Below are 14371 nucleotides of genomic sequence, written 5' to 3' on the forward strand. Positions count from 1 at the left end.
GACAGACAGACAGACACACAGAGACAGACAGACACACAGACAGACAGACAGACAGACAGACAGACAGACAGACAGACAGACAGACAGACAGACACGCACACAACAAGCACACCAACCCTAGTCTAACCCAGCCTATGACTAAGTACATTAAACCTGATGAGCTCATACCTCAGAAGGTAAAGCAGCGTATTTAGTTACTTTATCTCTGAGACAGACTAACCCTGGTTGACGTAAAGTAGATCCAATACTCCTTCTATACACTACATAAATCCTCTTACAGCCCCCTCTCCCGGATCCGGGATCGTGACTACGGCTCAAACTCATTAGCATAACGCACAATGCGAAAAAATATTCCTAAAAATATTTAACCTCCACACATTAACAAGTAAAATAGCTCAAATGAAAGATAAACAAGTTGTTTATCTACCCAGCAAGTCAGATTTCTAAAATGTTTTACGGCGAAAACATAGCACATATTTATATTAGATCACCACCGAAACAAAAGGCAAGCGGCGGCCATTTTGTCCCAGAAAAAATCAAATTTAAAAGTAGGATTAAAAAATAAATAATTCACTAACCTTTTGAAAATCTTCATCAGATGACAGTAATATTACATGTTACACAGTACATTTTTTTTTTTTCAATAATATGCTATATAATATCCATAAATCTCGGTTGACGACATTTAAAAAAAAAACATGCTACTCAAATGTCAGGAGAAATGATGATAGCTCCGACAGATAACGTCAGATAACAAGCAATAAACATGACTAAATATACATGTTCTACATATATTTACAAAGATACACTTCTTCTTAATGCAACCGCTGTATTACATTTATTTTTAACGTTACAGACATCGTTCACTGGGCTATACTATGAGTCGGCGCTCAGATATTAGCATATGTCTCCTCTACGTTTGGAGTCCACAGAAACCCAAAATAACCACATAAATATTCCCTTACCTTTGATGTTCTTCCATCAGAAGACGTAGAAGGAGTCATACTTACCCAATAAATCGTTTGGTTTCACGTTGTGTGTCCCTGTATTAGCATATGCTAACAGCTTCAGCTGGAATGCATCAAAAATGACTTCTGGTCCAGCACTCTGCGCATTAAAACTTCCAATTTACATATTATATGTCGATTAAACTGGTCAAACGATGTGCAAAATCAAGCTTTATGATGTTTTTAACATGTAAAACAATGATCAGCACGAACAGACAAACCGGCTTCAATTTGTGTATCTTGGAAAAGACCGTTCCCCAAATCGGCCGTGCGCAATAGAGTGCCTGTATTTGAGAAGGACACGAGCAATTTCGCCCGCCAAACGTGCAGGGCTCGTGCAATTCTCACAATGAACGCGTCATTTGAAAGCAGACATCGCGCTGAACAGATAGAGAATGTTCCTGGATCCGTAGCTGCCTGGGAAGGGTGTTGGCGATGACGTCAAAGTTGACCCAACTTTTCTGTTGTTCACAGAGTGTTTGGGAGAATGGCTCTCCTGAGAGTTCTGCTTTACATACAGACATAATTTAAACGGTTTTAGAAACTTTAGAGTGTTTTCTATTCAATAATCATTTTTATATGCATATATTAGCAATTTTGGGAAAAAATATTTTCAGTTTACTATGGGTACGCACTTTCTCCAACAGGGGCAGTATAGAGGGAGAGTTCTAAGAGGATAAGGAACATCTCCCTAATATGACTTTTTTTTTTCAATTGCTAACGTGCATTTGTCAAAACTGAAGTCACATTGTCAGAACTCTTCACACAGTCAGCGAAACAGAAGTGTATGTGGACCAAACTGGGAATCGTTTTTCATTGCTTTCACACAAAATGCATTCAATGATCACATTCTCTCTGAAATACATGAACTCTTTTCTCATCCATACTCCACCAAAATGCAAAACTATATGTTTGCAGCACGTTTTAAAATGCTAACACACTGTTTCCGAAAATGCTAAAAAAACATTCAAAACAAAATGACGGAAAATGTTGTGCATTTTTGCAGTAACCAGACTGTGCAGAATATTTAATCATTCCAGCAATTTCAGCTGAAATCCGACCCAAGTGTCCTGTTTTTAGTCTAGAGGACGGCTTCGGAATGATTTAGTTTGGAAACATGGATCAAGAAAGACCGGTTGGTGGGGAGAGAAGAGTGGTAGGGAGAGGGAGACAGGTTGGTGGGGAGAGAAGAATGGCAGGGAGAGGGAGACAGGTTGTTGGGGAGAGAAGAGTGGCAGGGAGAGGGAGACAGGTTGTTGGGGAGAGAAGAGTGGCAGGGAGAGGGAGACAGGTTGTTGGGGAGAGAAGAGTGGCAGGGAGAGGGAGACAGGTTGTTGGGGAAAGAAGAGTGGCAGGGAGAGGGAGACAGGTTGTTGGGGAGAGAAGAGTGGCAGGGAGAGGGAGACAGGTTGTTGGGGAGAGAAGAGTGGCAGGGAGAGGGAGACAGGTTGTTGGGGAAAGAAGAGTGGCAGGGAGAGGGAGACAGGTTGTTGGGGAGAGAAGAGTGGCAGGGAGAGGGAGACAGGTTGTTGGGGAGAGAAGAGTGGCAGGGAGAGGGAGACAGGTTGTTGGGGAGAGAAGAGTGGCAGGGAGAGGGAGACAGGTAGGTGGGGAGAGAAGAGTGGCAGGGAGAGGGAGACAGGTTGGTGGGGAGAGAAGAGTGGCAGGGAGAGGGAGACAGGTTGTTGGGGAGAGAAGAGTGGCAGGGAGAGGGAGACAGGTTGTTGGGGAGAGAAGAGTGGCAGGGAGAGGGAGACAGGTAGGTGGGGAGAGAAGAGTGGCAGGGAGAGGGGAGACAGGTTGGTGGGGAGAGAAGAGTGGCAGGGAGAGGGAGACAGGTTGTTGGGGAGAGAAGAGTGGCAGGGAGAGGGAGACAGGTTGTTGGGGAGAGAAGAGTGGCAGGGAGAGGGAGACAGGTAGGTGGGGAGAGAAGAGTGGCAGGGAGAGGGAGACAGGTTGGTGGGGAGAGAAGAGTGGCAGGGAGAGGGAGACAGGTTGTTGGGGAGAGAAGAGTGGCAGGGAGAGGGAGACAGGTAGGTGGGGAGAGAAGAGTGGCAGGGAGAGGGAGACAGGTTGGTGGGGAGAGAAGAGTGGTAGGGAGAGGGAGACAGGTTGGTGGGGAGAGAAGAATGGCAGGGAGAGGGAGACAGGTTGTTGGGGAGAGAAGAGTGGCAGGGAGAGGGAGACAGGTTGGTGGGGAGAGAAGAATGGCAGGGAGAGGGAGACAGGTTGTTGGGGAGAGAAGAGTGGCAGGGAGAGGGAGACAGGTTGGTGGGGAGAGAAGAATGGCAGGGAGAGGGAGACAGGTTGTTGGGGAGAGAAGAGTGGCAGGGAGAGGGAGACAGGTTGTTGGGGAGAGAAGAGTGGCAGGGAGAGGGAGACAGGTTGGTGGGGATAGAAGAGTGGCAGGGAGAGGGAGACAGGTTGGTGGGGAGAGAAGAGTGGCAGGGAGAGGGAGACAGGTTGGTGGGGAGAGAAGAGTGGCAGGGAGAGGGAGACAGGTTGGTGGGGAGAGAAGAGTGGCAGAGAGAGGGAGACATGTTGGTGGGGAGAGAAGAGTGGTAGGGAGAGGGAGACAGGTTGGTGGGGAGAGAAGAGTGGCAGGGAGAGGGAGACAGGTTGGTGGGGAGAGAAGAGTGGCAGGGAGAGGGAGACGGGTTGGTGGGGAGAGAAGAGTGGCAGGGAGAGGGAGAACACGTGGAGGACAAAGGAGAGGAAGACCAAGAGCGGTGGTCTCCGATGAGATAAGGGCCACAATTATTGACCATGTTGTAAACCAGGTCTCTCTTTGAGAGAGGCCGGTTTAAGGGTGCAACCAAATCTGCAGCGTTCAAGAGTTGCATCAAAAGTATGAATATCCCAGCAAAGCAACAGGTGAGATGTCTGTTCAATAACCAAACAGGGTGCATTCGCAGCTATGCGTAATGTAAAGTACTGTAAATCTGTGGATTCACTGTATTTTAGAGAGTAATGGAGCTGCATGCCAGGCAACCTGCACATACATTCATCTTTGTGGATGAAGCTGGATTCAACCTGGCAAAAACACGCCGCAGAGGAAGAAATGTGATTGGACACAGAGCAACCGTGGATGTCCCAGGCCAGAGAGGAGCTAACATCACAATGTGTGCAGCACTGTCCTGTGATGGTTTGCTGTTACACAAACCACTCATTGGCCCCTACAATACAGAGAGGCTCATTTCTTATCTGGATGACCTGCATAATCAGCTTGTGCCAGTGGAGGAGAGAGGGGCAAGAAACTCCCCTACCGTCGTTGTTGTGTGGGATAATGCGGCATTCCACCACTCTGCTGCAGTCACAGACTGGTTTACTGCACATCCCAGGATGTCAGTATTATTCCTGCCTCCATACTCACCCTTCCTAAACCCCATAGAGGAGGTTTTCTCTGCGTGGAGGAGGAAGGTTTATGACCACCATCCACATGACCAGATGTCCTTACTGGATGCTATGAATGCAGGGTGTGGAGACACTTCTCCTGAAGACTGCCGGGGTGTGGAGACACTTCTCCTGAAGCCTGTCAGGGTGTGGAGACACTTCTCCTGAAGACTGGCAGGGTGTGGAGACACTTCTCCTGAAGCCTGTCAGGGTGTGGAGACACTTCTCCTGAAGACTGGCAGGGTGTGGAGACACTTCTCCTGAAGACTGCCAGGGTGTGGAGACACTTCTCCTGAAGACTGGCAGGGTGTGGAGACACTTATCCTGAAGACTGCCAGAGTGTGGAGGCACTTCTCCTGAAGACTGCCAGGGTGTGGAGACACTTCTCCTGAAGACTGCCAGGGTGTGGAGACACTTCTCCTGAAGACGAGCAGGGTGTGGAGACACTTCTCCTGAAGACTGCCAGGGTGTGGAGACACTTCTTCTGAAGACTGCCAGGGTGTGGAGACACTTATCCTGAAGACTGCCAGGGTGTGGAGACACTTATCCTGAAGACTGCCAGGGTGTGAAGACACTTCTCCTGAAGATTGCCAGGGTGTGGAGACACTTATCCTGAAGACTGCCAGGGTGTGGAGACACTTATCCTGAAGACTGCCAGGGTGTGAAGACACTTATCCTGAAGACTGCCAGGGTGTGGAGACACTTCTCCTGCAGACTGCCAGGGTGTGGAGACACTTCTCCTGAAGACTGACAGGGTGTGGAGACACTTCTCCTGAAGACTGACAGGGTTGGATTAGACATTCCAGAAGATACTTTCCAAGATGCATCGCCAGAGAAGAAATAAGATGTAATGTTGATGAGCACTTGTGGCCAAATGCAGGAGAGAGGGAGAACTAGAACCCTCACCATATTGTACAGTATGAGTGATTATACTATACATGTTGATGAGAACTAGAACCCTCACAGTACTGTACAGTATGAGTGATTATACTATACATGTTGATGAGAACTAGAACCCTCACCGTACTGTACAGTAGGAGTGTTATACTATACATGTTGATGATAACTAGAACCCTCACAGTACTCTACAGTATGAGTGTTATACTATACATGTTGATGAGAACTAGAGCCTACAGAATTATAAATATTTAACTTTCATAAAATCACAAGTGTAATACATCAAAATAAAGGTTAACGTCTTGTTAATCCAGCCGCTGTGTCAGATTCCTAAAAGGCTTTACGGCGAAAGCCCACCATGAGATTATCTGAGGACAGCGCCCCACATACAAAAGCATGAAAAACATATTTCAACCTGACAGGTGTGCCACGAAAGTCAGCAATAGCGATATAATAAATGCCTTACCTTTGATGATCTTCAGTTGGCACTCCAAAAGGTCCCAGATACATCACAAATGGTCCTTTTGTTCGATAAAGTCATTCTTCATATCCATAAAAACTCAGTTTAGCTGGCGCGCTTCAGTCAATAATCCACCCAGTTTCCCTCCATCATAATGCATACAAAATGAATCCCAAATGTTACTAATAAACTTTTCCAAACAAGTCAAACAACGTTTATAATCAAACCTTAGGTACCCTAATACGTAAATAAACGATCAAATCTAAGACGGAGAATTGTTGTTGTCTTTACCGGAGAAAAATATCAAAGAACACATTCTCTTCCATGCGCTTGGAAACACTACAGCCAAAATGGGAGGCACCTAGAAAAAACTACAATATCTGGCTGATTTTTACAAAAACAAGCCTGAAACTCTTTCTAAAGACTGTTGACATCTAGTGGAAGCCCTAGGAACTGCAATCTGGGAGGACGTTGCCTTATAATAAAAGTGACAGCCTTTGCAAAAACATTTTTTGGGGGGGGATGGTTTGTCCTCGGGGTTTCGCCTGCCATATCAGTTCTGTTATACTCAGACATTATATTAACAGTTTTAGAAACTTTAGAGTGTTTTCTATCCAAATCTACCAATTATATGCATATCCTAGCTTCTGGGCCTGAGTAACAGGCAGTTTACTTTGGGCACGCTTTTCATCCGGATGTGAAAATACTGCCCCCTACCCAAGAGAGGTTTTAACAAGTGACATCAATAAGGGATCATAGCTTTCACCTGGATTCACCTGGTCAGTCAATGTCATGGAAAGAGCAGTTGTTCCTAATGTTTTGTACAATTAGTCACACAGTGTGTGTGACTAAATGACTAATACCTGTCAAATGATCAGCCACTGTTGTCGTGCTCACTGTAGTACGCTCAATCTCAACCACGAGGCAAGGGGTTCTTCATAGTGTAGATGATTCACTGTTGCAATGTTTTGTCTGTAGTAGACATTTGTAAACACTGCCTCCAGAGTGCATGCACACTGACACACTCTCATAAACATGGGTACGATTGATTAGTCTAGCCTGGACAGAAGAGGTCCAGCTAGACAGCCTCTTGTCTTACTCAGGGATAGGATTGATTAGTCTAGCCTGGACCAGACATGTCCAGCTAGACAGCCTCTTGTCTTACCCAGGGATAGGATCGATTAGTCTAGCCTGGACAGAACAGGTCAAGCTAAACAGCCTCTTGTCTTACCCAGGGATCGGATTGATTAGTCTAGCCTGGACCAGACATGTCCAGCTAAACAGCCTCTTGTCTTACCCAGGGATCAGATTGATTAGTCTAGCCTGGACCAGACATGTCCAGCTAAACAGCCTCTTGTCTTACCCAGGGATCGGATTGATTAGTCTAGCCTGGACCAGACATGTCCAGCTAAACAGCCTCTTGTCTTACACAGGGATCGGATTGATTAGTCTAGCCTGGACCAGACATGTCCAGCTAAACAGCCTCTTGTTTTACCCAGGGATAGGATGGATTAGTCTAGCCTGGACCTGACATGTCCAGCTAAACAGCCTCTTGTCTTACCCAGGAATAGGATTGATTAGTCTAGCCTGGACCGGACAGGTCAAGCTAAACAGCCTCTTGTCTTACCCAGGGATAGGATTGATTAGTCTAGCCTGGACCAGATATGTCCAGCTAAACAGCCTCTTGTCTTACCCAGGGATAGGATTGATTAGTCTAGCCTGAACCTGTCTGGTCCAGCTAGACATCCTCTTGTTTTACCCAGGGATAGGATTGATTAGTCTAGCCTGGAAAGAACAGGTCCAGCTAGACCATGTGTTGTATTAGGCTTACACCAAAGCAGTGGTCAGCCAATCTGTCAGCTAGCTACACAGGACAGGACAGGGCTAGGGCCAGCCTGTTGTGTTGTTTTACCTTGCGTTGGGGTTAGCCAACCCACCTGTTGATTAAGCTAGCTATCTAGGCCAGGGCAATGACTAGAGGGTAGTGATACAGGGGGGAGAGGAAGGGGTGGAGAGGAGGGTAGTGATACAGCGTGGAGAGGAGGGTAGTGTTACAGCGTGGAGAGGAGGCGTGGAAAGGAGGCGCGGAGAGGAGGCGTGGAGAGGAGGGTAGTGATACAGCGTGGAGAGGAGGCGTGGAGAGGAGGCGTGGAAAGGAGGCGTGGAGAGGAGGCGTGGAGAGGAGGCGTGGAAAGGAGGCGTGGAGAGGAGGCGTGGAGAGGAGGCGTGGAGAGGAGGCGTGGAAAGGAGGCGTGGAGAGGAGGCGTGGAGAGGAGGCGTGGAGAGGAGGCGTGGAGAGGAGGGTAGTGTTACAGCGTGGAGAGGAGGCGTGGAGAGGAGGCGTGGAAAGGAGGCGTGGAGAGGAGGGTAGTGATACAGCGTGGAGAGGAGGGTAGTGATACAGCGTGGAGAGGAGGGTAGTGATACAGCGTGGAGAGGAGGGTAGTGATACAGCGTGGAGAGGAGGGTAGTGTTACAGCGTGGAGAGGAGGCGTGGAAAGGAGGCGTGGAAAGGAGGCGTGGAGAGGAGGCGTGGAGAGGAGGGTAGTGATACAGCGTGGAGAGGAGGGTAGTGATACAGCGTGGAGAGGAGGGTAGTGATACAGTGTGGAGAGGAGGGTAGTGATACAGCGTGGAGAGGAGGCGTGGAGAGGAGGGTAGTGATACAGCGTGGAGAGGAGGCGTGGAGAGGAGGGTAGTGATACAGCGTGGAGAGGAGCGTGGAGAGGAGGGTAGTGATACAGCGTGGAGAGGAGGGTAGTGATACAGCGTGGAGAGGAGGGTAGTGATACAGCGTGGAGAGGAGGGTAGTGATACAGTGTAGAGAGGAGGGTAGTGATACAGCGTGGAGAGGAGGGTAGTGATACAGCGTGGAGAGGAGGCGTGGAGAGGAGGGTAGTGATACAGCATGGAGAGGAGGGTAGTGATACAGCGTGGAGAGGAGGCGTGGAGAGGAGGGTAGTGATACAGCGTGGAGAGGAGGGTAGTGATACAGTGTAGAGAGGAGGGTAGTGATACAGCGTGGAGAGGAGGGTAGTGATACAGCGTGGAGAGGAGGGTAGTGATACAGCGTGGAGAGGAGGGTAGTGATACAGCGTGGAGAGGAGGGTAGTGATACAGCGTGGAGAGGAGGGTAGTGTTACAGCGTGGAGAGGAGGCGTGGAAAGGAGGCGTGGAAAGGAGGCGTGGAGAGGAGGCGTGGAGAGGAGGGTAGTGATACAGCGTGGAGAGGAGGGTAGTGATACAGCGTGGAGAGGAGGGTAGTGATACAGTGTGGAGAGGAGGGTAGTGATACAGCGTGGAGAGGAGGCGTGGAGGAGGAGGGTAGTGATACAGCGTGGAGAGGAGGCGTGGAGAGGAGGGTAGTGATACAGCGTGGAGAGGAGCGTGGAGAGGAGGGTAGTGATACAGCGTGGAGAGGAGGGTAGTGATACAGCGTGGAGAGGAGGGTAGTGATACAGCGTGGAGAGGAGGGTAGTGATACAGTGTAGAGAGGAGGGTAGTGATACAGCGTGGAGAGGAGGGTAGTGATACAGCGTGGAGAGGAGGCGTGGAGAGGAGGGTAGTGATACAGCATGGAGAGGAGGGTAGTGATACAGCGTGGAGAGGAGCGTGGAGAGGAGGGTAGTGATACAGCGTGGAGAGGAGGGTAGTGATACAGTGTAGAGAGGAGGGTAGTGATACAGCGTGGAGAGGAGGGTAGTGATACAGCGTGGAGAGGAGGGTAGTGATACAGCGTGGAGAGGAGGGTAGTGATACAGCGTGGAGAGGAGGGTAGTGATACAGCGTGGAGAGGAGGGTAGTGTTACAGCGTGGAGAGGAGGCGTGGAAAGGAGGCGTGGAAAGGAGGCGTGGAGAGGAGGCGTGGAGAGGAGGGTAGTGATACAGCGTGGAGAGGAGGGTAGTGATACAGCGTGGAGAGGAGGGTAGTGATACAGTGTGGAGAGGAGGGTAGTGATACAGCGTGGAGAGGAGGCGTGGAGAGGAGGGTAGTGATACAGCGTGGAGAGGAGGCGTGGAGAGGAGGGTAGTGATACAGCGTGGAGAGGAGGCGTGGAGAGGAGGGTAGTGATACAGCGTGGAGAGGAGGGTAGTGATACAGCGTGGAGAGGAGGGTAGTGATACAGCGTGGAGAGGAGGGTAGTGATACAGTGTAGAGAGGAGGGTAGTGATACAGCGTGGAGAGGAGGGTAGTGATACAGCGTGGAGAGGAGGCGTGGAGAGGAGGGTAGTGATACAGCATGGAGAGGAGGGTAGTGATACAGCGTGGAGAGGAGGCGTGGAGAGGAGGGTAGTGATACAGCGTGGAGAGGAGGGTAGTGATACAGTGTAGAGAGGAGGGTAGTGATACAGCGTGGAGAGGAGGGTAGTGATACAGCGTGGAGAGGAGGGTAGTGATACAGCGTGGAGAGGAGGGTAGTGATACAGCGTGGAGAGGAGGGTAGTGATACAGTGTAGAGAGGAGGGTAGTGATACAGCGTGGAGAGGAGGGTAGTGATACAGTGTGGAGAGGAGGGTAGTGATACAGCGTGGAGAGGAGGGTAGTGATACAGCGTGGAGAGGAGGCGTGGAGAGGAGGGTAGTGATACAGCGTGGAGAGGAGGGTAGTGATACAGCGTGGAGAGGAGGGTAGTGATACAGCGTGGAGAGGAGGCGTGGAGAGGAGGCGTGGAGAGGAGGGTAGTGATACAGCGTGGAGAGGAGGCGTGGAGAGGAGGCGTGGAGAGGAGGGTAGTGATACAGCGTGGAGAGGAGGGTAGTGATACAGCGTGGAGAGGAGGCGTGGAGAGGAGGGTAGTGATACAGCGTGGAGAGGAGGGTAGTGATACAGCATGGAGAGGAGGCGTGGAGAGGAGGGTAGTGATACAGCGTGGAGAGGAGGCGTGGAGAGGAGGCGTGGAGAGGAGGGTAGTGATACAGCGTGGAGAGGAGGGTAGTGATACAGCATGGAGAGGAGGGTAGTGATACAGTGTGGAGAGGAGGGTAGTGATACAGTGTGGAGAGGAGGGTAGTGATACAGTGTGGAGAGGAGGCGTGGAGAGGAGGGTAGTGATACAGCGTGGAGAGGAGGGTAGTGATACAGCGTGGAGAGGAGGGTAGTGATACAGTGTGGAGAGGAGGGTAGTGATACAGCGTGGAGAGGAGGCGTGGAGAGGAGGGTAGTGATACAGCATGGAGAGGAGGCGTGGAGAGGAGGGTAGTGATACAGCGTGGAGAGGAGGGTAGTGATACAGCGTGGAGAGGAGGCGTGGAGAGGAGGGTAGTGATACAGCGTGGAGAGGAGGGTAGTGATACAGCGTGGAGAGGAGGCGTGGAGAGGAGGGTAGTGATACAGCGTGGAGAGGAGGCGTGGAGAGGAGGGTAGTGATACAGCGTGGAGAGGAGGCGTGGAGAGGAGGGTAGTGATACAGCGTGGAGAGGAGGGTAGTGATACAGCGTGGAGAGGAGGGTAGTGATACAGCGTGGAGAGGAGGGTAGTGATACAGCGTGGAGAGGAGGCGTGGAGAGGAGGGTAGTGATACAGCGTGGAGAGGAGGCGTGGAGAGGAGGGTAGTGATACAGCGTGAAGAGGAGGGTAGTGATACAGCGTGGAGAGGAGGGTAGTGATACAGCGTGGAGAGGAGGGTAGTGATACAGCGTGGAGAGGAGGGTAGTGATACAGTGTGGAGAGGAGGGTAGTGATACAGCGTGGAGAGGAGGGTAGTGATACAGCGTGGAGAGGAGGGTAGTGATACAGCGTGGAGAGGAGGGTAGTGATACAGCATGGAGAGGAGGGTAGTGATACAGCGTGGAGAGGAGGGTAGTGATACAGCGTGGAGAGGAGGCGTGGAGAGGAGGGTAGTGATACAGCGTGGAGAGGAGGGTAGTGATACAGCATGGAGAGGAGGGTAGTGTTACAGCGTGGAGAGGAGGGTAGTGATACAGCGTGGAGAGGAGGCGTGGAGAGGAGGGTAGTGATACAGCGTGGAGAGGAGGCGTGGAGAGGAGGGTAGTGATACAGCGTGGAGAGGAGGGTAGTGATACAGCGTGGAGAGGAGGGTAGTGATACAGCGTGGAGAGGAGGGTAGTGTTACAGCGTGGAGAGGAGGCGTGGAGAGGAGGGTAGCGATACAGCGTGGAGAGGAGGTTGAGGACATCGCTATTGGTGTGTAGCTGTTTCTTAGTAATACGAGGGGAATCCAGTGTAAGGAATATGTGACCCCTGGGTTCATTTACATTCTGTCACATTCTCTTACATTGCATTCTGTTTCTCTCTCTGATTACCTCCATCCTTAGCAACCTGTCATTCAGGGCATGTGGGGCATTAATGCGTGTCACATATCAGTTTGTAAATAATGTTAAAAAATTAAATAAAATGTAATTGAGTTTATTAAGCCGCATACAAACATGGTCTCTTTTTTTCTTTCTTGATTAATAAAGCTCCAAAATTCAGGTGTTTCAGCCTAGCTCAATGCTTTCTGTGGGGGTGGGGCTAGCCAGCAGAAAGTACAAAGCGTTGCATCTGTTTTCTATCAGGATTGGCTCAGTTTTCTGTCACTCATGAGACAGTATGTCATCCCCAATTCTAACGTTAGAAATTGCCGTGTGACGTAATCTGCTGTTGGGACAGCTTTATGTTAGCCCTAACAGTTTGGGACAGCTTTATGTGGGCCCTAACAGTTTGGGACAGCTTTATGTGGGCCCTAACAGTTTGGGACAGCTTTATGTGGGCCCTAACAGTTTGGGACAGCTTTATGTGGGCCCTAACAGTTTGGGACAGCTTTATGTGGGCCCTAACAGTTTGGGACAGCTTTATGTGGGCCCTAACAGTTTGTGGGCACCGTTTGTCACCGTTATAGTGCAATTAATGTATTGTTTAGTGTTGTGTTGTGTTGTATTGTGTTGTTGCTTTGATGGCATTCATCCCACATTTTTTAGTTTGCCCCACCAAGATTTGCATGCTAAAATCGCCACTGAACATCACAGTAATCATGTTATTTTGTTTGTTTTCCACCTCAGCTTCTAATTTGATTAATTTTGCCTCATTGCTGGCCTGAGATGAACTAGCTATCGTATTGTTAGTCATGGTTTCCATCGCATGAAGGTATGTTGTTGTTTATAGACAACTTTATAAAGGACTGGACACGATGTAAAGCTCAGTACCGCAGAGACCTATATTCCCCTGCTGCAGAGTTCCAGGACTGGACCTGTAGTCTCAGTCATAGTACCACAGAGACCTATATTCCCCTGCTGCAGAGTTCCAGGACTGGACCTGTAGTCTCAGTCATAGTACCACAGAGACCTATATTCCCCTGCTGCAGAGTTCCAGGACTGGACCTGTAGTCTCAGTCATAGTACCACAGAGACCTATATTCCCCTGCTGCAGAGTTCCAGGACTGGACCCTGTAGTCTCAGTCATAGTACCACAGAGACCTATATTCCCCTGCTGCAGAGTTCCAGGACTGGACCTGTAGTCTCAGTCATAGTACCACAGAGACCTATATTCCCCTGCTGCAGAGTTCCAGGACTGGACCTGTAGTCTCAGTCATAGTACCACAGAGACCTATATTCCCCTGCTGCAGAGTTCCAGGACTGGACCTGTAGTCTCAGTCATAGTACCACAGAGACCTATATTCCCCTGCTGCAGAGTTCCAGGACTGGACCCTGTAGTCTCAGTCATAGTACCACAGAGACCTATATTCCCCTGCTGCAGAGTTCCAGGACTGGACCCTGTAGTCTCAGTCATAGTACCACAGAGACCTATATTCCCCTGCTGCAGAGTTCCAGGACTGGACCCTGTAGTCTCAGTCATAGTACCACAGAGACCTATATTCCCCTGCTGCAGAGTTCCAGGACTGGACCTGTAGTCTCAGTCATAGTACCACAGAGACCTATATTCCCCTGCTGCAGAGTTCCAGGACTGGACCCTGTAGTATTCTAGTAATAGTTTCTCGTAAAAGCTGTCATTTATCATAACAGGGACACACATCTGCTTTGTGTGTGTATACATCCGTTGTAGTTGAAAGCCCAAGCCTACATGAGCTATTAGAGCTGCTATTAATACTATCTATCCCACAGAGTCTTCCCAATGATGTTTCCTCCAATATACATTCATCATATTGCTGGCCTGAGTTGAACTAGCTACCGTATTGTTAGCGAAGTCATTCATGGTTTATCATAACAGGGACACACATCTGCTTTTGTGTGTGTATACATCCGTTTATCTGTCAAACTCTGCAGGGGGGGCCAGAATGTAGCTACTGTGCCACAGCCAGTTAGCATAGGCATACAGAGCTAGCTTATGGTCCTGTAATTCAAATGAGGACAGCTAGTTGGAAAGCTAGCTTATGGTCCTGTAATTCAAATGAGGACAGCTACTAGCTAGCTAGCTAGCTTATTAGCTAGTTGGAAAGCTATCTTATTAGGCAGTTAGCCACCTAGCCCGCTAGTCAACAAGCCACATGCTGGCTAATTAGCCAGTTAGCTTGTTAACCAGTGACAGGAGGATTTAGCTAGTTGGAAAGCTATCTTATTAGGCAGTTAGCCACCTAGCCCGCTAGTCAACAAGCCACATGCTGGCTAATTAGCCAATTAGCTTATTAACCAGTGACAGGAGGATTTAGCTAGTTGCGTG

General features: G+C 49.5%; 1 protein-coding gene across 3 annotated transcripts in view; it reads left to right on the forward strand.

Annotated features, from left to right (window-relative positions):
• LOC115139036 (rho GTPase-activating protein 6-like) overlaps window positions 1–14371 on the forward strand; it is a 178702-nt gene that overhangs the window by 134968 nt on the left and 29363 nt on the right. The gene's annotated exons all lie outside the window — the stretch shown is intronic.

Source organism: Oncorhynchus nerka, linkage group LG12, assembly GCF_034236695.1.
Source record: "Oncorhynchus nerka isolate Pitt River linkage group LG12, Oner_Uvic_2.0, whole genome shotgun sequence".
Taxonomy (NCBI): domain Eukaryota; kingdom Metazoa; phylum Chordata; class Actinopteri; order Salmoniformes; family Salmonidae; genus Oncorhynchus; species Oncorhynchus nerka.